Source organism: Euprymna scolopes, chromosome 18 (assembly GCF_053919585.1).
Source record: "Euprymna scolopes isolate OS-2025 chromosome 18, ASM5391958v1, whole genome shotgun sequence".
Classification (NCBI taxonomy): Eukaryota; Metazoa; Mollusca; class Cephalopoda; order Sepiida; family Sepiolidae; genus Euprymna; species Euprymna scolopes.
This window is the reverse complement of record NC_136499.1, coordinates 25,170,895-25,185,157: the sequence shown is the minus strand read 5'-3', so window position 1 is coordinate 25,185,157 and position 14,263 is coordinate 25,170,895. Positions and strand designations below refer to the sequence as shown.

Sequence of the window (14,263 nt, the reverse complement as noted above, 5' to 3'; positions counted from 1 at the left end):
AAGTAAGGTGTAAACCATTATAACTATTTGTTAATATTTTCCCCTCTGAAGAGATGGTAGACATCGAAATCCTATAGGAAAAGGAGTTATAATATTTCAAATGTATTCTTTGTCTTACATAGAATAATAAAAATATTTTGATTTGAAATTCAAACATTTCACGTCATAAATTTTTAAATTCATTGAATGACTAAAATTTGATTTATTTGCTCTAGCTTGTATATTGAGCAATTTTTATTTAGGTGGGATAGTACTTATAGAATATTACTGCCAGTAATATTTTGTAAAACTTATATTCACAAGTTTCCATACCAGTTGATAGATAATTTTATTCTGAAGTTTATACTAAATATTCTCCCATTAGTTTAGTTACTCCAACCAAGAGATCTTTTTAAGATTCTAATCGTCCCTATTCATATATATATATATATATATATATATATATATATATATATATATATATATATATATATAAGGGTGTGCGAAAGTCACAGAAATGCTATGATCTTGCTAAGTATGTCAGTAAAAGATTTTCTATCAGACATATTAATTTGCATTCTAGTTTAAAAACACTTGCTTTGTCTGCAGTACTGAACTAACTTAACCTTTCTAAATATAATCAAGATACTTTCCGTACATAGTCATTAATGAGCAAGATAATAATCGAATTACTGTGGATATCTGACACAAGCACTGACCCCATTATATTATTATGAAAAGAAAAACCTAATAAAAAATGAATACCATCATTGGCTTTTCCCATAAAAAATTATCCAAGAAAATTAGTTTGATCTAAAAATAGTGCAAGAGAGGGAGAGAACCAAATTTCATAATTTTTTTATTGAATAAAATCATTTTTTTCTGATACTTTAAGTGTAAGATACCTTTTTCAAAGAAAAAGAAAAGATTTCTCAAAATTTTACTGATGGTATTAACCTTCAAGGATCGGTCACTCATGAAAAGAGAAAAAATTATTTCATTCATTTAATAAAAAAATTATTTTTAATTAACCTTACGAAATAATTTTTTTCAAAGATGTGACTTAACTCCTTATATTTAACACTAACAGGCCACCTGGCGTTGCCTGGTCATAAAATATGCATCAATATTATATTTTAATTCATGCAGAAACTAAGATGTGCATGCGAGTATTATGTTTTTTTTTTATAAACACTTCACTTCTTGCGGGTTAAAAAATACTCGAGCTGAGATCGAAACCAAAACCTAAAGACAGTAAGTCGAGTTCAATAGCGGTTAACCTAATTGAACATAATCTTACAAAAGGTGTTTTCAAGTTTTCTTATTCTTAACATAATGTGAATGATTAGCGCATATGCAATCGTGAAACAATTAGCAAACAAATAAAAATCGACAGCTTCCACATACCAATGTTTCAATTTTTACCCCTTAGTAGCCCTTTTTTTCCAAATGAAATTAGATTAAACAGTTTTCCACATGTCTGAATATCCTATATACCAAATTTAAAGTCTGTAGATCAAACATTTAAGTATATAGATTGAGAAGTAGCCTCACATACATTCTCATTTTTATAGATATATAGATTTGTGCTAACCATGCAAACACCTTTATTTCAAATTTTACAATAAACTGTCAAATATATTGACCTATACTTTTATTTTCTTCCTAAGTGGCTGAGCCATCTAGGTTTATACCACAAGAAAGATTTTTAAAAAAATCAAAATATTATTTGAAAAAGGTGAATTATATACAAAGTCTTAGACAAAATGATTAATAAAAATTGTATAACATTATTTAGTTTTGTAAAATTTTCAAATTAAACTTATGTAATAATGTTTTCTAAGATGCAACCAAGCTCTTTCTAAAGCATAGATGTTTGTCAGAAGATTTTAAAAATAAATCTTGTATTAAAAAACAAAAATCTGGTATTGTTACACATGTTGTATTGTGAGTTACAAGTCATAACTCAGTGTTTGTTAAGTAAAGGAAAACTTAAATAGAACATTCTAATATCTATGTATTTCATATAGAGTTCAAGTGTTAGCCCCAGGTAGGGGGCCCCTTGATTTCTGAAAACTCTGACTTAAGGTTGAAAAAAAAAAAAAAGAGAGAGAGAAACTGTACCTTTGCATTCCTACTGTTTATGCCAAGGGAGAGAATTTAAAAAATATCTTAAGCATAAAATTTCTTATTTTCCTTTATAAAGTTTAAAGTATAAATCATTTATAATTACCATAAAAACTGATGCATACAAATACATTTATGACTGTTAGTGATTTCTAAGTGTTTTCTTACATTTTATAAAAATGGTTTCCTCATAATATTGTTTGTTCCTTATTATATTTATGAAAATAAACCAATAAAATTCGAAATGCAACTACATAGGCAATTTTCTGAATTTTTTTAGATGAGGATTGATTATTTGCATTATTCTAACTACTGTTCTCATCTTGAAGGTTATTCCTACAATATTTCAACTATGTAACCTCCAATCTTCTTCAGATGCATCCTGTCGAACTCTGAAATCTTTCTTTAAAACTTTGGAATCTTCCTGTCAAAATTTCGAACATAACCCTTTATTTAATCCACGAGTTTGAACTCATTCCATCAGCCATAACTGGGTAAAAATCTTTATTTGCAATTGTATTATGAGTGCATTATTAACATTTCTATGAAAATAGTATCAGTTGTACTTTAAATATAGAATTATATATATATATATAATATATATATGTATATATATATATATATATATATATATATATATATATATATAAATAATGTGTGTGTGTATATGCATGTATGTGTATATGTATGTGTGTATGTATGTATGTATGTATGTATATATGTGTATATGTATGTCTATATGTGTGTGTGTATATATATTTGTATGTTTATATATACACATGTGTGTATATATATATATATATATAAATAATGTGTGTGTATATGCATGTATGTGTATATGTATGTATATATGTGTATATGTATGTCTATATGTGTGTGTGTATATATATATTTGTATGTATATATATACACATGTGTGTGTATATATATATATATATATATACACATGTGTGTGTGTATATATATATACACATGTGTATGTATATATATATATATAGTATGGCGCCCAGAGAATATGGGACAAACAACAACCATTGGGCACCATGCTATATAACTTACCAGCTGAAACAAGAAAGATTGCTCGGCAAATAGAAAAGATGACCAACAAAATTGGAAAAAAGACAAATTCAATCATGTTTAAGCAGATATGCATAATAATGACTTGCTGCCAAAGTATATATATATATATATATATATATATATATATATATATATATATATTAAGTAATGTGATTTATAATTTAAAAGTTTTAAAATTTTTTAAATTTAACAATCAAAATTTAATTAAATTAAAAATCATTTTCATAAGAAGGAACAACAACAAAGTCAATTATCTGTACGATCGTTTCGGAAATCCGTGCTTTTTATTTGTGGTATACATGAAGTCACGTAGAATAATTATACATAGTTTTTTTGGTAAGCACGGTCTCCTCATCAGCAAATTTAGGAGGATTTCTATTGAATTGAAAAGACACCAAAAATAAACCTAGCATTAAAAGTAAGGCAGATGAATCTGAAAAATTGAAGTAAAAGGTTTGGATATAAAATTTATAAGAAAATTAATAAGAAAATTTGTATAGGTTAGAGATAGAAATGAGTAGAAAAAATATATATATTTTTGAATTTACATAATAAATTTGATTTAAAAATATATAGATATATAATTACCTTTTGGTTTTTCTTTTTTTGAAATCAGGAACTGTATTTAAAGTAGTCATTTAGATGTTTGCTATAGCTTTTTATTTTATTGAATGATGAATTTGAATTAGCTCTAGGACATTTAACTATCGAGCTTATTATATATCTAAATTACAACGAGCATTTCCTGTATTTTAATTAAACTAGTAATTTCACTATTACATTAAAATACACTTAGCTCTTTAGACTATTATTCTAATCTCCTTTAAATATATATATATATATATATATATATATATATATATATATATATATATATATATATATATATATATATATATATATAAGATCGATTTGGGAATCTTAAGTAGGACAACTCCTGAAGTAAATGTGGTATTATGGTAATTGAAAATTCTAGCTGGAAAATGCTAGACATATATAAGGTACATTGACAAAGATGACCATTGACGCCCCTCCTTAACACTTTTAAATGGCCTAGTGCCTAATTTATTTTTGTATCTTCAGAAATAAATAAAATTTTCAAAATTTAGTATCTTTTCTGTCCTTGGTCAAAGGAGTAGAAATCCTTCTCTTCATTGAAGAAAAGAGGGATAAGAGAAGAGAATGGGAAGGGAATAGATAGATAGATAGATAGATAGATAGATAAGGAGGGAGGTGGTAGAGAAATGTAAAGAGCAAGAGAAGTCTTAATAGAAACATGTTACAAACACGTTTTTATTTTTTTTAAACTCTTCTATTGTTGTCCATACTCCTGCCAACGTCAGATGACCATGCTGACTAAAAGAAAGGACTAGCACAATTATTGTGAACATAAGCAAAGGACCATCTTAAAACGAGTATGTTGTTGTGCATGTAACGAATGCTAGTGTCTATGATTTCTCAACCTACTTCAGCTGACATAAAAAGCCAGAATATTAGATCACCCTATGAAGATCAAGTGAACAGCTTCAGCAAGAGTACTTAAAAACACTCAATTAAGTCGTGATTATCAGTCGATTGTAATTACAGTTTTTAAGTGTCATGATCCAATGTATGCAGAAACAGTTTCCTAATCTAACTCTCTCTATCGACTCTATCAATATGGAGATCTTAAATGTCAATTTATTTATATAATTTGTTTTTAAATAATAATTTTTTAAAAAGTCTACACATTTTATACTAAAATTAAAAAGAAAAATGTCACCTTCAAATTAAAAAAAAGAAAGTGAACCTTGAGTTTTATTTTCGTCAACCTCGTTACTCTAACTTTCCTTATATTGTCCTTTAGTTCTCATATTCCATGTGCAATGTTTTTTGACAACGGAGGAAGAATTGCTGTTTACTGGTTCAGAATCTATTCATATTACACTTATCATTGGTTGGTTTATATATATATATATATATATATATATATATATATATATATATATATATATATATATATATGTGTGTGTGTGTGTGTGTGTGTGTGTGTGTGTGTGTATTAGTATTGAGAAGATTCCAGTATTTTTCATGATTCCAATACTGATTCTGTTCTAAATTCTCAAGTCTGATACAATTTCCGATTCCGATTCTTTAAAAACATCTAAATATGTAGCTTTACAGTGGTTGTTTTTATTTTTTTATTATTGGATAACCATTAAAAACCCATATATTTTCGCAAACGTAAAAATACATTTGCATAGGAATATATAGATTTTAGTTTTACTGATCGTTTTAAAATCAATAAATATTTATCATTTTATTATTAGTACTAGCAAAGGAGAATTAAGTTTTAAACAAAAATAAAACAATGAAAAAATTCGTTTTTGGAATCTGAAATGAAGTTAACATTTTTCTGATTTCAATACTGATCTCTATACCACAAAAAGTGTTGGGATGATTAATCAGAATCAGATTATTACAAACTTTTTGCATTACTACACACATTTTGGGGGTTAATTTGAATCTATGTATAAACAGCATAATTCCGAATTCTTCTTATGGGAACGTTGCCCCCTATTATCTTTTTGTCCACTATTATCTTTTTGTATTGATAATACTTCCATCTATAGCCTTGAGCCTCTGGAAGGGTATAGGCCATCCATAACTTTGTAGATGCTTTTGTAGCAAGAAGTTCTTTTTTTCGATGTGAGGGTACTCGCCCTACACCCAACCTTCCCAGAAGGTACATACAGTGCCTAGCCTTCCCAAATGGTTACCCATCTAGTACAGGCCAGGCTTAATATTGCTTAACTTCGGTGATCTGGCGTAAACCAGTGTGTCAACGTGATTGTGCTGTACATTCATAATACTTGACCTCTCCATACGTTTTCATCTGGTTTTTTAATCCTTGACTTTTAATTTATTCTTTTATTTAAAAAAAAAAAACATTGTTACCCTCATTTTATGAACTCTTTGCACAAAAAGTTTTTTTTTTTTTTACATTTATGACTAGTTTTCATGTAATGTTGTTTTAATTAATGCCATTCCCAGTAAATTCATAACTCCACTATAATAAATATTCATGTGAAGGCCGAACACCCTGTGGTAAGATATTTTATATTGATGCTAACGACCCCACTCCCCACTATATAACAACTGGTGACAAAAAACTGGAAATAAAATAAACAAAAACATCTTAAAAAAAATAAAAAAGAGAAAAAATGTCTACCCCCACAGAAGTTCTCAAACAAATTTTAGTCCAGCAACAGGAACAACTGAATTTAAGAACAACATTAACTTAGAAATTTCAGTTGCAAGAAATCGGAAATTCATCTACTGTTGAGCTTTTGAACATTATTACAGAATTTTCCTATGACACCGAGAATGGCTGCACATTCAACTCATAGTTTTCACGATTGAAGGACACATTTTACCATGAATTTCCTAACAAGAATGAAGACTGGAAAAAACGGCTGCTGATACGAAAGTTGGGTACAAAGGAAAACGAAAGGTTTGTAAATTTTATTTTACCCAAACGACCTTCTGATTTGACATTTACTGAGACTATCAGTATCTTAACGGACATTTTTGGGGAACAACAGTCCCTATTCAACACTTGATATAACTACAACAAAAAACAGTCAATTTTTTTTCAAGATTTTGTCACTTATACTGGACATGTGAATCATGAGTGCAAGAGATTCCACCTCCAGAAACTAACTGAGGACCAGTCTAAATGGCTAATTTTTATAGTTGGTCTACAGAGTTACCAAACGATTCAGAATTATGCTCCCGACTGCTGGTAAAGCTTGAAACAGACAAGAAAGTAACCATTCAGGATCTGACAACTGAATGTAAGAGTAAGAGGTTGTTAAACTTTAAGAAACGGCACAATCTTAGTCCAGCAACAACCCACACTACCTTCACAAATGTTTTACATCAGCTCAAATGATAAACCCAAAGTTTAAAAAAAAAAAAACACTGTCTGCATGTTGGTCTTGCAGTGAATGGCACTATGCACGTTTTTGCCCTTTCAGAAAATATAAGTGCCTAGAGTGTTATAAACATGGCCACAAAGAAAATTTTTTCATCCACCCCCTAAGGCCAAATAGCCTGCTCAGCAGAATTATAAGAAAAAAAAATCAGCAGAGGAAATCAAATGCAGTGTTGCCTCATTTAAGATTGATTTCAAATCTTGCAGAAAATACATCAGTGTCGGATTAAATGAGAGTCCAGTTCATTTCCAATTCAACACAGCAGCAGACATCATTCTCATCTCACGCAAAACATGGATGAAAATTGGCAAACCAGACCTACTAAAAACAAACCACATTGCCAAGAGCGCATTTGGAAATAATATCCAACTTACTAGGGAACTAACTTGCACTGTTTCCTTCCAATACAGAATATTCACTAGAACTTGTTACGTAACAGACACTGATCTAAACCTGATCGATTTGGACTGGATCGAAGAACTCGATTTCTTCACAGTCCCATTGGAATGTATCTTCAACACATTTTTTCTGAAGTCAGCTCAGGACACTGAAGAACATTTTACTCAGATGCTTAAGTCTAAGTTCAGTGATGTTTTTTGAGAGGATTTGGAATGTTGCATGAAAATGAAAGCTATACTTAAGTTGAAAACAGAAAGCAATATTTAGACCCAAATGCCCTGTCTTTTATGCAGCTCTCAACATAGTTGAAAAGAAACGGGATCGACTTAGAAAAGCTGGAGTCATAGAACCAACAAACTACTCCAGATGGGCAGCCCCTATTGTTGTGGTCCAAAAAGCAAACGGCAAAGTTCGCATCTGTGCTGATTAGTCCACAGAACTAAATAATGCACTAGATACACACCAATATTCCCTGCCAATACCTGAAGACCTGTTTGCCAAGTTAAATGGTGGAACCTGTTTTGAAAAAATAGATCTTTCTGATGAATTCCTGCAAATCGAAGTTGATGAAGACTCCAAGGAGCTCCTTACAATCAACATTCACAAAGGATTATTCCAATACAACCGTCTTCCTTTTGGATCAAAACTGCCCCATTTATATTTCAGCAGACATGGATGTGATGTTGACAGGCATAACAGGAGTCACAGCATTTATCAGTTATCATCATCTCTGATACATCCCAGAACGAACTCCTACAAAGTCTGATTGCCATACTTGATAGGATCCAACAGTATGGTTTGCATGTGCAAGCTGAAAAATGTTAATTCTAGCCGATGTCAATAAAATATCTGGGATTTATCTTTGATAAAGCAGGTCAACGACTTGACCCAGAGAACATATCAGCCATCAAAAATATGCCAACTCCTACCGACATCAAAACTCTATGTTCTTTCCTTGAGTTGATAAGCCATTACAGCTCATTTTTGCCAGAGTTATGCCACATCCAAACTCCTCTGAATAACCTCCTGAAAAAAGGGATTGCATGGAACTGGTCACCAGAATGCAAAGCTGCTTTTGCCAAAATCAAAGCTCCACTCTCTTCAGATCTTCTCCTGACTCATTTTAATCCATCTTTGGACATTATCATGGTTTCTGATGCTTCTGACTATGGCGTTGGAGCTGTGATCTCTCACATTTTTCCTGATGGCAGTCAGAAAGCTATCGCTCATACATCTAGCGCATTGACACCTGCAGAAAGGAATTACAATCAAATCGAGAAAGAAGCCTTGGCGATAATATATGCTGCAAACTGGACATGTAACGTACGAGGTAAATGTCCAAAATTCAATTTGGGTTCAACACTCCAACCAACTGCAACCATCACATCTTTCAGACAAAGTACAAGAAGATCCTTCTATTCCATTAAACATCTTGTTGAACACCTTCAACTTGCCACAACAAACACTAGAAGCTTCCCAGGGTGGAGTACAGGAACCAAACATCCAGAAGTCAGCACGCACCCGTTGTCCAACACAACATTTGCAGGTGGATCCTCAACTTGAGTCATACAAGTGACAAAATTTAAAGGAGAGATGTTAGGACCACACAAAAATACAATGCAAGGGGAGTAACTCTTTACTTCTTTGAACAAAGTTGTCTTCTTTTGTCTGAGTCCAAGACATTAAATTCTCATGACTTCTCACGAGATTAACGACTGAAAGTGTGGGGGGAGGGGGAAGGAAACAGAGTGACTTTCAAAATGGAGAAATAAACATCATTCCCATCCATTTCAGTTATCATACTTGGATAACTAATCCTTTCATGTATTTTGTCGATTTGTCTTTATGTGTGTGTTTGTTTTCATAATAAATATGTAAACACCAAGCAACCATGAATGATTATCTTATGGTTTCCTAAATTTTCCATGAGCTATTTTCTTTCACCGTGTGTTGCACTTATACCCACATGAAGGCTGGACACCCTGCGGTAAAATATTTTAAGATATTGATGCTAATGCACCACACTATATAACACATGCAAACACACATACGACTTTCCTTTATATAATAGACTAGCATGGATACTCATCATTGCCCAGGTCGACATAAAGTTCAGTTTAGACACACCTGCTATACTAAGGATATTAAGCACTTTTATTGATACAAAAATTTAAAAAATAAAAGAATGGATAAAAACACGAAAATGTAATCGCCCAAAAAAGGAAGAAGTATGTGACAATCTCCCCACCAGATATTTCAGCAGAAGGGATACGAAGAAAATAAGCTATTCTCCGGATATTGAGCACTTTTTGTTACCTGTGCACTGGAAACCCCTAAAAAAAATAAATGAATCAATCAAAACAACATTTATGTCAATCAAAATAGTAATGAGTGCCCATGCGATTGTAAAAAAAAAAATGAGCCACAACAGTCGGCTTCGAACATGAAACGTGATAAATGATGTCATGACGTTGCAAAATAAGGTTTTTGAACATAGTTTTAGTTAATTACATGTGCGTGACTTTCAAAAACAACGACGCAAAAAGTGACCTCCCCACTTCCAAAAAGTCGTCCAGTTGACTGTCACAGAATTGATCTTTTTTTCTAATTTTGACATTATGCATCCAAGGCATTGCTCTTTCAGATGGTACTTGTTTCAACTCAGTCGGATGCGGTTGATAAAAAAATATTGAGCAACCCCCACAAAAGAACGGAATCACCCAAAAAAAGAAGAACAACCTCCTCAGCAGATATTTCAGCAGAAGGAATATGAAGAGAAGTAGCTATTCTCTGGATCCATCCCCCCCTCCTAAAATAAATAAATATAGGAATTAAAACAATTTTTCTTTCAAACAAAATAGCAGTGAGTATCTGTGCGGCCATAAAAAAAAAATGAGCTGCGGCAGCTGGGTTTGAACTGGAAACACGAAAAAGGAAAAAGAAGCTGAAAAAGTTACTGGCTAATGCACTAGCTGTTACAGCCACCATGACTAATGACGTTATGATGCTGCAAAATAACGTTTTTAAACATACTTTCAGTTTGCTACACATACGTGACTTGCAAAAATAGTGGCGTTTAAAGCAGACATACGAACGCACAACCATAGAAACAAACACACAAACAAAACAACATTTGAGATTTATATAATAGACTAGCAAAAGTACCCATCGTTGTTCAAAAACAGCCTACAGAAAATGGACTCTGATTTATGAAAGTACTAGCGAGGGGTACCCGGCATTGCCCGGGTGTTTGTAGGTGTGTGTGAAAAAAACCCGAAATGTGAAAAAAAACAGGTGCCCGTGAAAAAAAAGCGAAGCCTTGACGACGCGCAGTTGGAAAATAGTAGTGTGAAAAAAAAAACAGGTGCACGTTTTTGATTGACGTGACGGCGATAGCTATTCAGCAGTTAGCATTTTGTGCGGGACAGTTTTTAATGAGGTCAATAAATCGGTTTGTTTGTTTTTAAAAACCCACTCCCTGTTTATGTGGGGGAGCGTCTCGTCTCGAAATGAACGCTACCGTCTGATATGACAAAGTCGACATCAACCAAACGTTACTTAGCTCTCTGGCAGTGATTAGAGTTGAGTTTCGCTTTTTTTATACCGAAAACCGAATATAACGCGTGCCGATGCGGGAAATGTGGAGTAATTAACGTTTGAAAGTCAATAAAATTAAATATACGGGTGAGCTCCGTGGTTAACTGTGAGATATTACAATTTATAGATGATATAAAAAGTTTTTAGAAGTTGTGAAGCAAGCGAGCGCTTCTCTGAAAGAAGCCTTTTGCGGACATCGAGGAAAAGTGTACATACATACATACATACATTTTCGCTTTTATATATATAGATTACAAAACAATGTATGAAACTGTTAAACGCTATGGTGTATGAAAAATTGTCAAGTGAAGTTATCAATCAAGTGCAAATTTTATCTGATATTTCTCAAGGAGTTGTTAAAATTTGATAAGAAACTCAAAAGTAATTCAAAAAACTTCCAATTAATTCAAGAATGAAATGCTGTAAATGTGAATATAGTGACATATATATATTAATTTTTTCTTTTTTACAAAGGAGTTAGCGCTTATTAAAGCCCAGAGGCCACTCAAGGATAAGGGTTAATGAATGTACAATAGTCAATGAGAAAATGTTGTAGTAATCGTTAGTAGTGGAAATTTGGTAAATTGGATTACTTTAGGGGAGGGTTCATCAAGAACTTGTTCATGTTGGACTTGAAGACGACCATATTGTAGTCAATTGGAAAGCAGGAAAATGGAACAGTTTCACAGGCGTGCACTTCTAAGAAAGAAGCTTTGTTCATGGAATCTCCATTTTGGTTTAGGCACAGATAAAGAGTGGGAGAAATTATTGATAGTGGTTTCAGCTAGACGAATGTTTTGCATGAAAGTCAGGTCAAGGGGGACCATAGATTGGAGCTCAGACAAGCACTTTCCATGAAAATAACAATAAAGCAGAGACAGGTTCACAATGTCTTTTCTGTGGGAAAGAGGTTACAGGGAAGAGAAAAGGGCATCCACCACTAGGCTACAAAGTCTGTTTGGAACTCTGTCAAGGCAAGATAAGCTGCTTCTAGCAGCTTATCCTGCCCAGATGTGACAACAGTACACCATCCTTGGATAGAATTTAAGTTGCCTTCTTCAAATGAAGGAAGTTTTTTTGGAAGGATCTATAAAATATTGGGGAGCTTGATAGCAGGAAATGTAGACAAGATCTTATGTATGTCTGTATTTGCTATTTTTGATAAATACACATTGAATTTTTTTATTTTATTTGGATTTTTTGAACTACTGTTTTCATCTTGATTGTTATTTCTACAACGTTTTGATCGATGTAACCACCAACGTTTTGATCAATGTAACCACCAACGTTTTGATCAATGTAACCACCAATCTTCTTCTGGTGTATCTTGTCAAATTCAGGAATCTATCTGCCAAACTCTGATATCTGCACCGAATTCTGAACTGATCCCATTATTTAATCCATGAGGGTAGCATGTTCTCATTCCCTCAGCCATGATTGAGTAGAAGTCCTAAATAATTCACAATTGTATTTTGAGGATTGAATCTTCAACCTCCAGAAGAGTGTAACTTTGAACTGAATTTTACCAAGTACTTTATCCACTACACCAGGGGTCCATGAAGACGGCTGGAGGTTACGTCGAGTGAAACATTGTGAAAATAACACTCCAGATGAGAACAGTAGTTCGAAGAATTCAAATATGAATGATCAATGCTCATCTAAAGAAATCTTAAACATAACACATTGCGTTATTTTTTTATTGGATTCAAATATAATTCAAATTTATTAAAACATTGTAAGCTATTATATTATTATTGCAAATTATTATTATGTATTATTATTGCAAATTATTATTATGTATTATTATTGCAAATTATTATTATTGTAAATTATTATATTATTATTGTAAATTATTATTATTGTAAATTATTATCGCTTTGCAAAGTTTGCTACTTGAAATCATTCAATTGAAAGTGTTGTATAATGCGCATTTCATTCATAAGTTTGTTAACACAAGACAAAACTTTCACATTTATTCATATAGATATTAACATTTTGGTGAGTTTATCTTTTAAATAAACCCACCAAAAAGTGAAGAGAAAGAGGAAATCAATTTGTGTGTGTGTGTGTGTGTGTGTGTGTGTGTGTGTGTGTGTGTGTGTGTGTGTGTGTGTGTGCACTCTTTATTTTTATCTATTTAAAACAATTAAGAAAATGTAAACGGGGAGACTGCAATCAGTCACTCTTTCCTCTTTTTTTTATATGGTGTTGTTAACAGGACTAATGCAATTGGGGCAGACATCTGTCTGCTAACCACTTTTATGCTATTAGACTTATGAGCTGTTTAATTACTATTAATATCAGTAAAACTATTGCATACATATGGAAAAATAGGAGAAAAAATTACAAATGAATAACACCAAACATTAATTTATTATGAACTGTTTAAAAAAATAGATGTGTTAGGACGATAACATGGTAAAAGGGAAATAACTCTTCTTTGCAAATGCAAAGTTGCCTTCTCTAATTTATCTCTAAGATAATAGTTATCACATCTTCACACGAGAACAACAAACTTGCAAGAGCAGTGACACATGCCACATGTAAACAATCGTACTGAAAAATAAATTATATGAATAGACTTAAGAACCTTTTCTGATTTATTTAAATTAATGTTATATATGGAAGGGGACAGACTCCAGTAATTAGAGGAATAACGTAAATAAGTTTGAAAATAATATTTATTAAAAGAAAAAGGCAAGAATCAAAAGTTAAAAGTGAATACGTATTGCTATTTAGATGTGATCCTAGGAATTAGTGAATTGCCATTATAGTAGAAATAATAATAAAACAAAGATAGGTTAGTTAGGAATAATAGACAATGGATTGAGGAATTTTCTTTGTGTTGCAAAGGGGTTGTGGAGACATGTGTAATATGTAGAATCCACATGAGGGACTCACATGGTTGAGCACGTTTCTGATGTCACAAAGAAAGATAGACTATATATTCAGTTAAGAGGGTTTGAAATCAATCAGCTCAGTGAGAGTTGAGTTCAGAACAGAGGAGTTGAGTTAGCTAATCGCCTTTCGGAAGCAAAAGAAAGAGAGGCAAGACAATGTAATTCTGCAAGGCAATCGAATCCCTGATCATCATCTCATCCAAT

General features: G+C 32.1%; 1 protein-coding gene and 1 long non-coding RNA gene across 13 annotated transcripts in view; one reads left to right on the top strand and one right to left on the bottom strand.

Annotated features, from left to right (window-relative positions):
• LOC145297535 (uncharacterized) overlaps positions 1–14,263 on the top strand; it is a 330,130-nt gene that overhangs the window by 98,582 nt on the left and 217,285 nt on the right. Inside the window, exon 2 of one of the 12 annotated variants that reach the window (XM_080143494.1) lies at positions 2,482–2,600. The exons of the other annotated variants lie outside the window; for them this stretch is intronic. The gene's annotated coding sequence lies outside the window, so the exon portion shown is untranslated. The remainder of the gene's footprint in view (positions 1–2,481; positions 2,601–14,263) is intronic. 12 annotated transcript variants of the gene reach the window in all.
• Positions 1–14,263, bottom strand: part of LOC145297539 (uncharacterized) — a 442,212-nt gene that overhangs the window by 258,143 nt on the left and 169,806 nt on the right. The gene's annotated exons all lie outside the window — the stretch shown is intronic.